The sequence below is a fragment of the Coenobita brevimanus genome, chromosome 111 (genome assembly GCF_032717465.1).
Source record: "Coenobita brevimanus isolate Jiangsu-jjx chromosome 111, ASM3271746v2, whole genome shotgun sequence".
NCBI lineage: Eukaryota > Metazoa > Arthropoda > Malacostraca > Decapoda > Coenobitidae > Coenobita > Coenobita brevimanus.
In genome coordinates, this window is record NC_137064.1 from 16,381,830 (window position 1) to 16,399,923 (window position 18,094).

The following is an 18,094-nucleotide window of genomic DNA, read 5'->3' on the forward strand; positions in this document are numbered from 1 at the left end:
AGCCCCACAACCGCCCATGACACCGTGCTCCACCTCCATGCCGACAACGGAATCCACTTGGGCACCAAGAAACTCACCCAAGTGTTCAACGACATATACTGGACATCGAACCCCACCACCATCGCCAAAACCATCGTGCAATCCTGCCGAGCCTGTGCGTTAGGAAAGGATATCACCCGCACACCAGGCCCATCTGGAAAACTAACGGCCGCAAAACCCTGGCAACTGCTATCCCTTGATGTCGTCGGACCACTCACCCCCAAAGTAGGATATAAATATATAATCACCTTCGTGGACGTCTACTCAAAATTCATCATAGCTTGTCCTGCTAAAGACCACAGTGCAGTATCTGTCGCTGATGCTCTGACTCGCCACGTGTTTCCATACTTTGGCATTCCCCAGGCATTACACTCCGACAATGCACCAGAATTCACCGGAAAGGTTTGGCAGGAATTAGCTAAAATATTCGGATTCCACATCTCCCACTCATCCCTCTACTGGCCACAAGGCAACAGCATCTGTGAAAGAAGCCATCGCTCCCTCCTCAATCAAGTCTGCACTCGCATCACACAAACAGGAAATGAAGACTGGCCTGCCCACGTCAAAATAGTTCAATGGGGCTTGAACACATGCCCGCGAGAAGACGGCATAACACCACACGAGCGAATATTCGGGGAAACCCCGCTCCTTCTCTCGCTCCACCACCACCTCCAGCCACCCTCCCCACCCTCCCCCACCGACCCTCTCCACCATCCCAAACACCGCCTCCACCACCTACAAGCACAAGACCTTACACCCGATACCAACCACACCAACCCCTACAAAACAGGCCAATCCGTTGTCGTCGCCCAACTCCCTACCCCTAACAAAATTGCACCACGATTCATCGGACCCTTCACCATAACTCAAGTCCCCAACCCGTATCAAGTCATCATCAATCAACACGGCCAGCAGCGCACGTATCGCAACCGCCACGTGCGACCCTTTCACCCACCCAACAATAACCACCCCCGCACCCACACACCCAGCACCTCTGCCCGACCACCTGGCCATGACGACGCTCCCGGGAATTACCCCCCACACTCACACGCCTACTACTTCTCACCCCCACCCAGTACCTCACCTACCACCTCACCACCCCCCACCACCCCAGATCTTGACCCACCTCAACCACTGCCCTCACCACCACCCCCACCCAGCACCTCACCTACAACCACACCACCCCTCACCACCCCGGATCCTGACTCACCTCAACCGCTGCCTACACCACCACCACCACCCGGCACCACCACATACTCAACAACGCCCACACCACACTCCACCACCCATTCCCGCACCACCCCTCACACCACACCCCCTCCATCCCCTGCCTCTCCACCAACCCAAACCACTACCTCCTCAAATCATACTCCTCCACCTTCGCCCACCTGCGCCCGCACCACGCCCAGAACCACCCAAGCAAACGCGCCCGCCCTACCCAGCTACCATGCTCACTATACCTGCCACACAACCAGGCCACCCACCTCACCTCCCAACACCCGTACACCCTCACCACCACCACGTGCTCAGCCACCCTCACCACCCACACCCACCCTCACCACCACCACTACTAGATCAGGCCGCCTTTCACGCCCACCACCCAGCTATACACCTACACCACCCCACGGTAACCAGTCAACCCACCATACACCACCACAAAGACCCCCTACCCCAAACACCTCCCCCATCACTCTCCCTCTCCACCAAGCACGATGGAAAAACCCCAAGTCCCAATTCCCCAAAGTCAAATCCCCTACCCACCGACCCATCCCCCATAAAAGCACCAACCCGCAAACCCTAGCCAGCATTCAGCTACAGCCGCCCCACCAAGCAGCAACCACCAACATGAAAATCACCCGCGTCCAATGGCTATCTCACGGCCAGCCGCCCATCAGAATCAGACAGACGCTCCAGCTTCTTCGCCGCCTTCGCCGCACAAACCACCCATCCTCCATCTGGCTGTTCATCAACCCAGCCCACGAACCGACCAGAATGACCAACCACTGGATCAACCTCCTGCAGCACCTCACCCCAGTCAACATGACACCAACCACCATCACCTACCACCTGCAGTCACGGGGTTGTGACTTTTTCACGAGCGATGGTGGTAAAATGCCCGCGACCGGACCTTCCGCCCCGCCACCCCCCACACCACCACCGGGCCGCCATCACCACCCCACCACCCGGGGAGGAGATAACGGTCAGGTTAGTGACCCGGGACAAGAGGGTCATCCAACCACCACTGACCTGTGCCCCTTCTTCCCGCAACTACCTCAACACCAGGTGAGCCTAGACCCGCAACAAGTTACACGGCTGGTTAACCATCGACAGCAGTGGGGTGGGACTGATACAATATCAGTCCCTAGTAGTTTTGTGGTGACGACCACAGCTTCACCCCAACGGGACAAGAGGTCCCTAGGTGAGCCACGAGGTGTTTACACCTACTGCCACCGCAAGCCGCGGGGAAGTACCATCCTCTGCCGCAACAACCCTGGTGAGCCACGAGGGGCTTGTATCCTCTGCCACCGTGAGCCACGAGGGCGTAATACCCTCTGCCACAACCAGGACAGGAGGTCCTTTGACGAGGGAGAAGAGCCCTCTATAACAAACAGGCCAGGAGGCCCAATAGTGGACTATACGGGGCTCACACCCCTAGCCACACCAAGGGTAAGAGACCCTCACACAAAGCCACAAGTGGGTCCCAGGACCGATCAACCTGGTGCCACGGCAGTTGTGAAGACAAGAGAGAGAGTCGCCTCTGTGCTACCCTCCATAAGTGCAAGAGAGACCACGGCCTCCGTGTGTCCTCTAAAGTCAGCTAACTCCTGCAGGAGTAGCTGGACACCACCCGGGAGAGTTGCCCCGAAAGTGTCACCCGAACAGAGGCCCGGTCCCAGTCGGGACCTACCTCCCACCCCCGGGAAATTCTTGTCTTCCCCAGGTACCAGCAGGAGACGAGGCCGCAGCCCACACCTGACGGCGCGTCCCCCAGCAGACCTCCGCAGCCCTCGGACCCCCAGGCGAGCCCAACAGCCCGTCGACGCCAACCTCCCCCTGCCGCAGACCCTACGACGTCAGGCCCGTCTGCTACACCTGTTTGGCCCCAGTCCCTAGGGCCAACATAGACACGCCTCCCTTCACCGTGACCAGAGGAGGGCCTACAACAGGTCGAGACCCCAGGCAAGAGGGTTCTCCCTGCACCGTGACCAGAGGAGGGCCTACAACAGGTCGAGACCCCAGGCAAGAGGGTCTCCCTACACCGTGACCAGAGTGAGGACCTACACCTTATAGTGACAGAGTGATATCGCCCCAGAAACTCGGGCAAGAATAGTGACTTTTCCTTTCCTATAGTGAGACAGAGATAGTGATCCAGTGACAAAGTGAACCAGCGGGATTACACCAAAAAGTGCCCGTAAATACCTTCCCTTGGAAAAGACTATAAGTTCTGGGCTCGTACAACTAGTGCTATTCCCAAGTCCAGTCTAGAGGGGTCCCCCCCCCCTTGTCAGTGTACGTGCGGGCGAGAGTTGCCGCGCAGAGCCCAAACAGTGAATTATAGTGATCTGCTCCCCTTGTTCTTTTATAGTAATAATCCCTCCCCGGCTCATCAAGCCCAGACATCTCGATTGTCCCAGTACACTAAGACCTTTTGGACTTTAATGTAAGTTAGTCTCATTCACTTATGGACCCTTAACCTATTGTAAAGTATAATTATAATGTGTGTGAACATCCCGTGTTGTACTACCGTAACTTTGTATATCTGTATCCTCTGCCCATAATATCATTCTATGTAATATTGTCAAGGTGTTAGAATTAAGGTAATAGATGTGTTAAAGGTGTACTGCCTAGTTTTTATGTCCTGTTCCTTTGTTAGTGCATTACTTCCGGTCCGGAAAGAGGACCCCGCTCAGTAGCTAGTGTTTTTAGTACGAGGAGTCGACCTAAAAACACTCAGCATAACAATATAAGATGCATGAAAAAGGCCATTCAATCATTGCCCGACGTGATTTTTTTCCGTCTGAAAAATTAAAATACCGGTGATATCTGGCTCTTCTCCAGTCGCGCGAATGCTCCTGTTGTGAAAACGCGGCCACGGGTCTGCCCCCAGTGTGACTCTCCCCCCCCCCCAGCGTTACATAGGCGACGGACCGATAACACCAGTGCCCCTCCCCCCCCCCGTATTGCCCCGCCACCCCAAACCCCAAGTGCCATACTCCCAGTCACCTGCCCTGTCGGGAACCCAATATTACCGCCCCCCTCCCTTCCCTCCCCCCTCTTGAGTCCTCACGCACTGTAATGCGCACGTAGCGTAAAGAATAGCTAGGGTATCGTCCATGTCATGCGGATGCACATAACTAGCATAGGAAACCGTTTATGTTATGCAATCGTATATATTTAAGGACTTGAGTATACACTGCCGTCTGTCACACGTTTGGGTATATTGAGATATATTTGACTGTCTTTGTCCTATACTCGAGACCTAGGTGCGGATTGTAATGCTGTGTTTTTAGGGCGACTTCTCGTCGTAAAAACACGAGCACTGGGACGGGGTCCTTTGGCTAGACCGGATGTAATGCACTAACAAAGGAACAGGGCATAAAAGGAGACAGTACACCGAATCACATCTATTGCTTAAATTCTATCCCTTACAGTGCTACATACACAATATTTGGTACACAATAACACAGAGATACAATAATACACTTATAATTGGATCCAATCTACTTTTGCACAGGGCGCAGGGCAGTCAGGGATATGGGTTACTGTTATTGAGGAGAGATATCACTTCACTGCGATGGTCAATCGAGAACATTTGTCGTGTCACTGGTGGATAATAATAAACGGGGGAGTTTCACTTATATTCACTGTGATCGGGAGTCTGTGGGGGATATGATACTATAATAAAGGTAGGGTGCGTGTGGCGACATCCGACACTGTCACCTAGTCGCAGGGGAGCACTTCACTAGCCTTTCGGCTCACTCACACACCTACCTTCGACTCCACAGAAAACTCCCCGCTTCCTTTCTGAGAGGGGGAACTGAACTGTTTAATGTTCAAGCACGACTTACTCCGATATCACTGTTTAACATAACTTTTATTTGTCACTGCCACTGTGCATTGGATCACTGTCACTGTATTAGGGGTCACTGTCACTATCACTGTTCTACCCGTGTTTCTTGGGTAGTTGGGTCACTAGTACATACTGTCAGGGAGGCTCCCTTGTTTAGGGCCTCGACCTGAGGGGCGGCTCCTTCCTAGGGCCGCGCTGGTGGGGTGCAGGGAGGCCTCGTAGTCTGGGGGCCTCGACCTGATCGGGGGCCCTCGGGACTAGGACCGAACAGGCGGAGGATTCGGGCCTGCTTCTTCTTCTGCTGGGGCGTGAGAGAGCCTAGGTCGCCGTCGTCGGGGACCGTGGTGGGAGGCCTGGGCGTCCGGAGTCTGCAGGTGCTCAGGGGGAAAGGCGCCGTCAGGGCTGGGCTGCGGCAGCGACTCCTGTAGGGCTCCAACAGTGCTAAGGAGCATCCGGGTGTGGGCGGTAACTCCGCAATCGGGCCTTGCCACCACTCTAACGCCTCCGCTTGGCCAAGAAGCCTGGATGGCGACGAAGGGCTCCCCGGAGGGAAAGAGGCTTGAGGGAGACTCACGCTCTTCGTGGTTCCCTGAGTGTGTTCATTGGGCTGAGGTGGGGCTCCACTTCCCCTAGTATGGACTTTGGCTGGTGCCGTGAACTTGTCCGGTGTGCGAGGGACACCAGTAGGGTGATCGGGGTCGCCCTTTCGCCGAGGCAAGCGGCCGTCAGCGTGGTGTTCCTCCCGCAGTAGGGAACAAGCCGGAGTGAGGGGCACGAGGGCCGCACTCTCTCCAATACGGACAGATCCTACCGTCAGGGAATTCTCCACCCTGGTACGTGCCCCAGTCGTAACTGAGTGTCTGCCCGTACGGGAATCGACTAACGGAGAAACGGGATCACCCGTCTGCTCCGGCAAGAGGCCGGCCCCGAGTCGCCGCTTCCGTAATTGGGTAGCGCTACACGTACGGTAGCAGGGTCTCTCTACCCTGGACCGTATTCTGGCCGTAGCCATAGTACAACTGGAGAGGGATGCACACAGGCAACTCTCTCTCCTCAGCGTGTTAAGGCCGGAGCCTGGGGTCACCTTCCCCTTTACACACTTTGTCAGGCCGTAGCCTGTGTCTATTTCTCTTTTAAGGCCGTAGCCTTGGGCCTCTTCCTGCCCTTGGGCCTCTTCCTGCCCTAGAGGGTGTAGCAAGACCGTCAAGACGGTGTTACTTGGGACTGACCTCTTTTCAGTCCCACCCCTGGTCTGACGGTCACTACCCCGCCCGCACAGTAGTTCAGGTTGTCTGAACGCCTGGGGTTGGGGCACTTGCGAGGAATAGGGGCTCAGGGCCGGGATGTCCCGATGACCCTCTTGCCCGAGGTCACTTGCCTCACCTGTGTGTCCTCCTTGGGTGGTGATGGGGTGGCGGCTTGGCGGTGGTGTGGGGGGTGGTGAGGTGGGAGGTCCTGTGGCGGTTTCGGCGGGCATTATACCACCCTCCGCGTCGTTGAAGTCACGGCCCCGTGACTGGAGGTGGTAGGTAGTGGAGGTGGCTGTCTGGTAGGCCGGGGTCAGGTGTTGGGTGAAGTTGACTCAGTGTGTGGTGAATTGGTTGGGCTCCTGGTGGGGGCAGAGCGTGAAGTGGAGGGAGGACGGCTGGCTGGTCCGGCGTAGGAGGCGTAGCAGGTGGTGGGTGCCTCTGATTCTGGTTGGCGGGTGGTTGTGAGGTTGCCATCGGACCCTGGTTATCTTCATCTCGGGGAATGGTGCCTGGTGGGGAGATGAGATTTGAATGCTGGAGAGTGATGGGAGGGTGGTGCTTTTATTTGGGCTAATGTGGTGGGAGGAGCGTTGTACTTTGGAGAATTGGGAGTTAGGAAAGTTCCAACGAACTTGGTGGAGGGGTAGGGTTATGGGGGAGGTATTGGGGGAGGGTGGCGATGGTGGATTCTGGGATATGTGGGTGTTGGGTGGGGGTGTCGGGGTGTATCTCGTGGGTGGGCGTGAGAGTCGTCCCGATCTGGTGGTGGTCGTGGTTATGGTGGGTGTGGGTGGTGAGGCTGGTTGATTGCGTGGAGGCGGTGAGGGTGTACGGTGGTGAGGTGGGTGGATGGGTGGTGGTGCGGTGTGACGTGTATAATGGGAGTGGTCATGTGGGAGGTCGGTGGTGGGTGTGGGGTTGAGGTGATTCTCAGCAGAGGTGGGCGGTTGTGGTGGCGAGGTTGGCCTGGGTGGGGTGGATTGGGGGGTGGTGGGTGGATGGGTGTTTAGTGGGGGAGTGTCTGGTTGCGAAGTAGGGGTGGTGGGAGGTGGTTGCGGTGATGGTGTGCTTGGTGGAGAGCTGGTAGGCGGAGAGTGTGATGAGGGGGGGAAGAAGGAGCAGTAGTAGGAGTTTGGGGGGTGAAGTTGAGGAAGGTCAGGGCAGCCAGGTGTGCGGGCCTGGGTGGAGGTAGGCTTAGTGCGGGGGTGGGCGGTGTCGGGTGGGTTGAAGGGACGCACGTGGCGGTTTCTGTATGTGCGGTGTTGCCCTTGTTGATCCACGATGACTTGATAAGCATTAGGCACCTGCACGATTTTGTAAGGTCCATTGAATCGGGGGGCGGTCTTAGGTGGGGTAGGGAGATTTGCAACCACGACAAATTGGCCAGGTATGTATGGGTTGGAGTGGGTTGTGTCCGGTGCTAGGTCCTGCTTTGAGTGTAGGTGGTGGAGGCGGCATTTGAGGTGGTGGAGAGGGTCGGTGCTGGAGGGTGGAGTGGGCAGTTGTAGGTGGTGGCGGAGGGGTAGGAGTAGGGGTGGTTCCCCGAACACTCTCTCGTGCGGGGTTATTCCATCTTCCCTTGGGCACGTGTTTAACCCCCATTGCACGATCTTAACGTGTGCAGGCCAGTCTTCATTTCCTGTTTGCGTAATGCGCGTGCGGACTTGGTTCATCAGGGAGCAATGGCTTCTTTCGCATACGCTGTTGCCTTGGGGCCAGTAGGGAGATGAGTGGGAGATGCTGTATCCAAAGATGTTGGCCAGTTCTTTCCATATTTTCCCCGTAAATTCAGGGGCATTGTCCGAATGGATGGCCTGGGGAATCCCGAAATAAGGGAAAACATGTCGGGTGAGGGCGTCGGCGATTGACGATGCTGTGTGGTCCTTGGCTGGGCAGGCGATGATGAATTTAGAGTACACATCCACGAAGGTAATTATGTACTTATAGCCAGACTTTGGTGTGAGGGGGCCGACGACGTCTAGGGAGAGAAGTTGCCACCGTTTTTGTGCTGTGACTCTTCCTGTAGGGCCTGGTGTTCGGGTGATATCTTTGCCAAGTGCGCATGCTCGGCATGATTGTATGATCTTCTTTGCGATGGTAGATGGGTTGGGAGTCCAGTACATATCGTTGAATATTTGCAGTAGCTTTTTAGTTCCTAGGTGGATGCCATTGTGGGCATGGAGGTGGAGCATGGTGTCGTGGGCCGTGGCTGGGCTGAGGACAATGTGTCCGTTTGGGTCAAAAAGATGTTCGCCATGCGGGTGGAGTTTGTTAAATGTGGACTGTGGAATCCAAGTGGGGCGTTGTTTGTCAAACCACATTTTTACCAGGTCGGGTTCTTCTTTGATGGTGTTGATTGGGAGGCGGGATAGGGCATCAGCGTTGGTGTGCAGCTTGCCTGGTCGGTATGCAATTTCGAAGTCGTATTCTTTGAGGGTTTCCCGCCAGCGTATTAGTTGGGCGTTATTTGTATTAGACTGTCGTAGCCATTGTAAGGATTGATGATCGGTGATGACTACTACGTGGGTGCCCGAGATGTAGGATTTGAAGTACTCGAGGGACCAGATGATCCCTAGGCACTCACGTTTTGTGGCCGCGTGGTTCCGCTCTGCCGTGTTAAGGGTGCGACTGGCACAGGCGATGATGTGTTCCTTGCCATTTTGTACCTGGGCAAGGACAGCTCCTATGGCGATGAGGGACACATCGGTGTAGAGGCGGAAGGGAAGATTGTAGTCTGGGAACGCGACTACTGGCGAGGTGGTTAGTTTTGCTTTGAGGGTGGTGAAGGCTGTTTGTCTTGTGTCCGTCCATAGAAAGGGTTCGCCCTTTTTTGTTAGTTCGTGGAGGGGTTTTGCGATGTCAGCAAATCCTTTGACGAATCGCCTGTAATATGATGTCAACCCCAGAAATGCTCTGACTTCGTGCACGTCGCGGGGGAGTGGGATGTCTGCGATGGCTCGAAGTTTCTCTGGGTCTGGTGAGATGCCCTCTGCATTAATTAGATGTCCTAAGAAGGAAACTGATCTCTCTGCTAACACACATTTCGTAGGTTTCAGTTTAAGTCCTGCTTGGCTTATGCGGTGGAACACTTGCTTGAGGCGGTGAAGGTGGTTGGCCCATGTATGACTGAAAACAATGACGTCGTCGAGATATGCTAAGCAAGTCTCCCAGGTTAGACCGCTAAGGACTGACTCCATTAAACGGGAGAATGTGGCAGGAGCGTTGCAGAGTCCGAAAGTGAGGACATTGAACTCGTAATGTTTGCCGTTGGATGTGGAGAAGGCGGTTTTGTGTTTGTCGTCGGGATGCACAGGGACTTGCCAGTACCCCGACTGTAGATCCAAGGTGGAGAACCATGTTGAGCCATGTAAGGAATCTAGGGAGTCGTCGATACGTGGCAGGGGAGTGGCGTCTTTGACTGTGACATCATTTACTCGGCGGTAATCAACGCAAAAGCGCATTGTTCCGTCCTTTTTTCTAACGAGTACCACCGGAGAGGACCATGGGCTAGTAGAGTTGGAGATCACACCGGCATCTAGCATGTCCTGGACCTGCCGGTCTTCTTCCTCTCGTTGCTTAGGATTTTTCCGTCGTGATGGTTGGCGAATTGGAGGTCCTGTTGTGTGTATCTCATGGCTGAGATAGGTGGTATGGCCAAGGTCGGTCGGGCCTGAGGAGAATAAATCTTGGAAATCCAGGAGGAGTTGTCGGAGGCTGTTGGTTTGGCCAGGGGATAGGTGTGATGGTAGGGTGGGTAGGGTGGGCGGGTCTGGGGGCGGTGTTTGGCATGGTTCGGCTTCTTCAGTGTCACCGATGATGAGTCCTCTTGGTAAGGTTAGTGGTGTGGTAGCGAGGTTGGCGACACGGATTTCTTGGGCATGTGGGGGAAGGAAGGTAGGGCTTACTAGACAGGAGGAGAGTGGTCCGGTGGGGATGGATGGTGAGAAGAGGACGGAGGTATGGGAAGGTTTGTTAAGTTTTACCCAAGCTTCATGATGTGGTGGAATGGTGATAGAGGAGGCGACAGTGGCTGGAAAAGATGGGGAGGGATGTAGATGATGAGTGGTTGGTGGTGGGGATGGGAGTCTAGTGGTGTGAGGGGCTGGGTAGGGTGTAGGTGTGTCTGTGGTATGGGACAGGTGAGTGTCTGATGGTAGTGTGTGGGGGTGTGAGTTTTTGGCGAGCCTTCGTTGTTGTTGTTTTTTTTCTTCCTTAGTCCTCACTGCTGGTTGGTTGTGGTGGGCTGGATGGAAGTGGAGGCGGCGTTGGTGGCAGTCAATGGTGGCATGTAATTTCTGTAGGAGGTCCAGCCCTAAATATCCATCGTATTGACTGCATGTTGAGTCGAATATGATAAATGGGTGGCTAGTGGATATTTGCTGATGGGTGTGGGTTTGGAGGGCCCGAGTTTCCCCACGGATAGGCAGGGGGCCGTCCCCTGCGTCGACAAGGTTGGCTGAGGTGGGGAAGAGGGGGCCGAATGCACCCATGTGGCGGGAGTAGAAATGGGAGTAGAGGCACGATCTGGCTGCTCCCGTATCCACTAGTAGACGTGCCTTGACCCCGTTTAGCCAGATTTTGTCGTAAACAGGGGGTCTGTAGTTGTGTGAGTTGGCCCCACCACCGTGGGGAGGTGCGGGGGCGGGCCTAAAAATCCATTTGCTGTGGAGTGGTGTCCTCTTGGTCGTCGTCTTCTGTTCCCGAGAGGGTGTGCGTTGGTGTGTCATCTTCCTGGGCATCGTCATCTAAGGAGGATACTTTCTTGCGCCCTTGTGGAAAACCTCTGCGCCTGCTATAGTAGCCGCAGCGAGAAATGAACGCTGTGGTGGGGCAGCCGGGATGACCGGGGATTCCCCCACTCTAGCCATATGTACATGTCACCGACCATCGGCCACCTCTGCAGCCCCGCTCCATGATCCTTACCCTGTGTCTCTGGCTTTCTCTTTCTCTCTCGGTTTCTATATAAACTGGTGTATTTCCGAAACTAATTATGAAATTATTATGACTTTTGTTCCACACCACCTTTGAGGTAAAAATCAAGGAGAGTTTTCTGTATAAAGGTTTCCCCCCCCTCCTAAATGTGGCATATGAGCGGGGGAGTGCGGCCTTGCCGATACCTCCGCCTGACCTATAATTATACACTTGCCAGAACTGACCTGCCCTCAGACAAGGGGGGGGAAACCTTTATACAGAAAACTCTCCTTGATTTTTACCTCAGTGGTGGTGTGGAACAAAAGTCATAATAATTTCATAATTAGTTTCAGAAATACACCAGTTTATATAGAAACCGAAAGAGAAAGAGAAAGCCAGAGACACAGGGTAAGGATCATGGAGCGGGGCTGCAGCGGTGGCCGATAGTCGGTGACATCCTACCTCTATGGTCGGTGACATGTGGATATGGCAACAGTGGGGGAATTCCCGGATGACCGGCTGCCCCACCACAGCGTTCATTTCTCGCTGCGGCTACTATAGCTTTGAGCTGTTCCCTAATGTCGTGTAGAGGGCAGGTGCGGCTGCAAGCCGTGTATTCCCAGGGGTTAATGGTGATGAGGTTTCCTTATTCCCTCGGGTTTGAGCGCTTCTTTTGGGGGTAAGCTCTAGGGACTGTGGGCGGCTCAGTAGCTGGCTGATGTGGCGGCAGTTTAGGTTTGGAAGGGGGTTGTTGCCTTGTAGGAAAACGTGTCACCACGTGGAGTGGCTGTGGTGTGGGGTGGGCGGCAAGCAGACGTCGGACGAGTTGTAGGTCATTTTCCATGTCCCCTGAGGGGTCGTAGATTGAGAAATGCTCCCTGACTACGCTGGGGAGGATTCTTAACAGTGCGTTGAATGTATGGATATCCCGGGCATTGGGTGGTGCCTCGGGATAGGCGGCGCTGACGAGGCGCCTAGCCCAGGTGAATGTGTCATCCAGGTTCCCGTCGTAGGTGAGGGCGTCGAGTTGAGAAAGAGCGACAACTCGGCCTATGGATGGCGTGAAAGCCTGTCTCACTATTTGTGAGAATTGGTCCCATGACAGTTCTGGGACGACTTTTGGTGCGACACTAGTGATTATTTTACCCAAGTTAGGTAGAGTGACAGCGATCTTTTCTCTGTCAGAGTCAAACCCTATGTCTAGGAGGGGTTTGACCATGTCCAAATCTATGTTTATGTCACACTGGTCCGGGTTGAACCTCGGCAATTGGATGTGCGGTTTAGCTGCCATTGTAAGTTCCCTTTCGCGTTCCTCCGTGCGTTACTCGGATCTAGGACCACCGCTTGCCACCAGTGTAATGCTGTGTTTTTAGGGCGACTTCTCGTCGTAAAAACACGAGCACTGGGACGGGGTCCTTTGGCTAGACCGGATGTAATGCACTAACAAAGGAACAGGGCATAAAAAGAGACAGTACACCGAATCACATCTATTGCTTAAATTCTATCCCTTACAGTGCTACATACACAATATTTGGTACACAATAACACAGAGATACAATAATACACTTATAATTGGATCCAATCTACTTTTGCACAGGGCGCAGGACAGTCAGGGATATGGGTTACTGTTATTGAGGAGAGATATCACTTCACTGCGATGGTCAATCGAGAACATTTGTCGTGTCACTGGTGGATAATAATAAACGGGGGAGTTTCACTTATATTCACTGTAATCGGGAGTCTGTGGGGGATATGATACTATAATAAAGGTAGGGTGCGTGTGGCGACATCCGACACCGTCACCTAGTCGCAGGGGAGCACTTCACTAGCCTTTCGGCTCACTCACACACCTACCTTTGACTCTACAGAAAACTCCCCGCTTCCTTTCTGAGAGGGGGAACTGAACTGTTTAATGTTCAAGCACGACTTACTCCGATATCACTGTTTAACATAACTTTTATTTGTCACTGCCACTGTGCATTGGATCACTGTCACTGTATTAGGGGTCACTGTCACTATCACTGTTCTACCCATGTTTCTTGGGTAGTTGGGTCACTAGTACTTACTGTCAGGGAGGCTCCCTTGTTTAAGGCCTCGACCTGAGGGGCAGCTCCTTCCTAGGGCCGCGCTGGTGGGGTGCAGGGAGGCCTCGTAGTCTTGGGGCCTTGACCTGATCGGGGGCCCTCGGGACTAGGACCGAACAGGCGGAGGATTCGGGCCTGCTTCTTCTTCTGCCGGGGCGTGAGAGAGCCTAGGTCGCCGTCGTCGGGGACCGTGGTGGGAGGCCTGGGCGTCCGGAGTCTGCATGTGCTCAGGGGGAGAGGCGCCGTCGGGGCTGGGCTGTGGCAGCGACTCCTGTAGGGCTCCAACAGTGCTAAGGAGCGTCCGGGTGTGGGCGGTAACTCCGCAATCGGGCCTTGCCACCACTCTAATGCCTCCGCTTGGCCAAGAAGCCTGGATGGCGACGAAGGGCTCCCCGGAGGGAAAGAGGCTTGAGGGAGACTCACGCTCTTCGTGGTTCCCTGAGTGTGTTCATTGGGCTGAGGTGGGGCTCCACTTCCCCTAGTATGGACTTTGGCTGGTGCCGTGAACTTGTCCGGCGTGCGAGGGACACCAGTAGGGTGATCGGGGTCGCCCTTTCGCCGAGGCAAGCGGCCGTCAGCGTGGTGTTCCTCCCGCAGTAGGGAACAAGCCGGAGTGAGGGGCACGAGGGCCGCACTCTCTCCAATACGGACAGATCCTACCGTCAGGGAATTCTCCACCCTGGTACATGCCCCAGTCGTAACTGAGTGTCTGCCCGTATGGGAATCGACTAACGGAGAAACGGGATCACCCGTCTGCTCCGGCAAGAGGCCGGCCCCGAGTCGCCGCTTCCGTAATTGGGTAGCGCTACACGTACGGTAGCAGGGTCTCTCTACCCTGGACCGTATTCTGGCCGTAGCCAAAGTACAACTGGAGAGGGATGCACACAGGCAACTCTCTCTCCTCAGCGTGTTAAGGCCGGAGCCTGGGGTCACCTTCCCCTTTACACACTTTGTCAGGCTGTAGCCTGTGTCTATTTCTCTTTTAAGGCCGTAGCCTTGGGCCTCTTCCTGCCCTTGGGCCTCTTCCTGCCCTAGAGGGTGTAGCAAGACCGTCAAGACGGTGTTACTTGGGACTGACCTCTTTTCAGTCCCACCCCTGGTCTGACGGTCACTACCCCGCCCGCACAGTAGTTCAGGTTGTCTGAACGCCTGGGGTTGGGGCACTTGCGAGGAATAGGGGCTCAGGGCCGGGATGTCCCGATGACCCTCTTGCCCGAGGTCACTAGCCTCACCTGTGTGTCCTCCTGGGGTGGTGGTGGGGTGGCGGCTCGGCGGTGGTGTGGGGGGTGGTGAGGTGGGAGGTCCTGTGGCGGTCTTGGCGGGCATTTTACGGATGCTCAAAACTTTAGTCCCGGTCGTTGCTCGCCAGCGCGGGACTAAGTCATCACCTGTGTTCACAATGGCTGCCGTCTGCGATGTTCAAAACAGTTTGGGCGCCATGTTGTGACGTCAGCGGGACTATCTCTGGTCGGAACTCCATCAAAATTTACGACTGGTACCAAGCAGTCCTAAAGCCCATTCAGCACGGTCGTAAGGAAGCTTCGAGCCTCTCATCAGCGTTATCTACCCCTCAAAACATTAGTTAAGGTGTTTGTAATAAATACAAGCATAAAGCGGTATTTTATTATGGCAAGGATCCCAGGGAACTCTCTCATGCATGATTTGTGCTTGGTTATCGAGTTTTAAGTGACTCTCTATTGAGGCCTCTTATGAATTGTAGATGTGCAGCATAATTTTATCTCATGAGACTGTGAAAGCCTCCCTATGATGCCACATACTTGCTATAAAATGTAGGCTACTCATATATTTTCATTAGGTGTGGCATGTGAACTGCTTTTCTTCTACAAACCCTCGTTCTAATATAGATGTGGGCAGATTTGGTATTTTTTCCGGTATATTACAGTTTAGGACACTACTGGAATTTCACATTTTAACCTCCATTCTCTGGAGTATGCATATTGAATTCCAGAGGTGTCCTAAACTGTTAATTTACCTCTTTTTTTTTTTTTTTTCCTTTAGGGACCTTTCATTAGCTCACAATTTTATTATGACCAGTATGGGCTGTGAAGTGATAGGTTAGGGTCTTTAGGTAAGGATAGGGTAAATGTTTACAAGTGCACCTGCCTCATGGTAATGAATTTGATATAGCTCTATAGGTACATCTTGATGTCTGCATCAAATCATTCTACTTCATCCATGGCAAAATAATAGTCTTTGAGATATTAACGAAAACCCACCACCACTTTGCACTTAGCTTAAAACCTAACCTAACATTACTTAACTGGACCCCACTGACCTAAAAACAACTTATCACCGTAATCATGAGGCCTTGGCTTGACAACCTCCAAGCAGGTTTGGGGTTTAGATTAGGTTAGTTAATTTAGGTAGATTAGGTTAGATTGGGGCTAAAACTTTGTTGGATGGGCCTAATGGTTATTAACAAATATAAAATGTCAAAGATTATAAGTTAGAAAAGAAAAACATTGCAAAACAGGTCTTAAGGAAAAAGATTCCAGTTTATTGACTAAACTGAATGCTTGAATTTAGTTTTTACGTCCGAAACATCACGTTGAATTCGACTGACAGCATTGACAGCATCAGTAACATACTGCCAAGCTGCCGCCTTCATCCTGACTCCTGTTGAGGCACTGTCAAATTAAAATTTTCCCAATATAAAGACTTGCTTCTCTGCAACACTTGTTGCCATAGCCAGCAGCTCTGCATCAGTAAAGTTTGGGCGCCGAGGTCTCTTGGCTTTAGGATCACCTTCCATTGTGAAGTAGGTTAGTATTAGCAGACAGAGAGGCGTGTGGCGAGTATCTAGACTGTGGCGGTGATATTTGTTGTTGCCAGCATGCACGAGTTGTCTGTTTAGAAACAACCTCCTTGATTCTCATTGGGTGCCTTTTTTGTTACACTGATTCTCATTGGTTGCCATCAGATCAGCTGGCGAACTGCCTGCCCTCTCCCGCTTGATGGGACTAACACTTATACCCACCCTACGACTGACCGCTTCTCGTTTGAACATTGGTGGAGGTGGTCAGTCATAAGGTGGGAATAACTTAAGACGGGACTAGAGGAGCGACCACCGACGGCGGGACTGAGATATGACCAGTTTTGAGCATCCGGCCCCTAGTGCACCTGCCAGCCTGGGGCGGTATTTATCATAGTGGCCTTCCCCTTTCACAAGAATCCGTTCCCAAGCTCCAAAACATTTCATTACTGTGAGGCGTTCCTAGGAGTTATTTATCATAGTCTTGCGAACGCCTCCCAAGGGTGAAACCCTCCTATCTTGCGATCGGTGTAGGAACGCTAACGATAGCATGGAAACGAACGCTATTTTTATAAACACTATGTGTTGGGGTTGTTTTTGGCATGGTTATACAATAGAAAAATAAACTGTTATCGAAAACATAATAAGAGTTTGATTATAACTGCAATTTAATACAACATATTACAAATTTTCCAAAGTATTTATTTTTTTGTCCACGGCCGAAAACAAAACGAACAACAACAACACACCGCCAATTCCAAAGACTCTTTCTTCGCGTGAGATCACAGCAATAGGATCGGTGTGTGGTGAATCATAATGGAGTCCCTCACACCTAACACCGAGCATAATCAAGAAATGGCGCGAAGAGAGTCCAAAGACACCCAAGTTCAGGAGGGGTGCCAACTGGACCTCCGAAATGGAACTGTTTCTGCTTCATCTAGTGGAGCAGAATAAACGTGTGGTCGAGAGTAAAAGGTACGTTGTCATATTTTGTGATGTAGTTGTAATGATATTGGTGTTTGAGATATTTCTCAAGATTTCTGAAGTTTCTCAAAGAAAACTACACAATGTGAGCCACAGTGCATAGGTCCTGAGTTGCCTGTAACTGTCTCCATGGAGAAAGTAAAATTAACAAGCTTTACAAATGAAGTCAGAGCTGGCTGTGGATTTGGATTTAAGGAGATTGTAAAATTAGGCCCATTTTACAGTTATGACCCTAGGCTTGACATATGGATGGTTGTGAATTTGGTTCCACAGAGTGTAATACCGGTAGTGTAGTTAACCACTAATACAAATACAGGCCTGCCTTGCCAGAGAGATCATTGTGAAGTTGGATACATGGAGAGTGTAATCACACATGTTCAAATAATATTGTGGTGCATACTGTGAATTTTAATCCATGCACAGCATAGTATTAACAATCATACTTGGTATTACAGCCATAGAGATGGATGGTGTTGAATATGAAGTAAAAGTATTTACTGTACAGTATATCGGATTTTAGGTTAAGAAAAAAAAAAAAGAAAAAATTTTTATCACAGTTTGGTGTCATAATAAAAGTGCCCCCCCCTTTTTTTTTTTTTTTTCAAAAGTAGGTTTAAGTAGGCTTTTCTTATGTAGTTCAATATTTTGAGCAATTTGTCTTACTTTACTGTCAAAGTGGTATATGTTGGATACTGATTTCCCCATTTTCCAAGCTAGCTTTATCAGAATTTGGCCATCATTATGCATTTACTATAATCTTTATCAATGAAAATTGTTTCAATCAATTTACCCTGTTTCATTCTTTGCTAACAGGTTCAGCAATGAGGTCACGGCCCAGAGGATTACCAGAACCTGGATGTCTATTGCAGACACATTAAATGCAACCTTCCCAGGCCGTGCACCGCTTGATAAAACAGCAGTGCAAAAAAAATGGTGGCAATTGAAAAAGAAAGGGAGGGATGAGATCCAAAATTTTAGAACA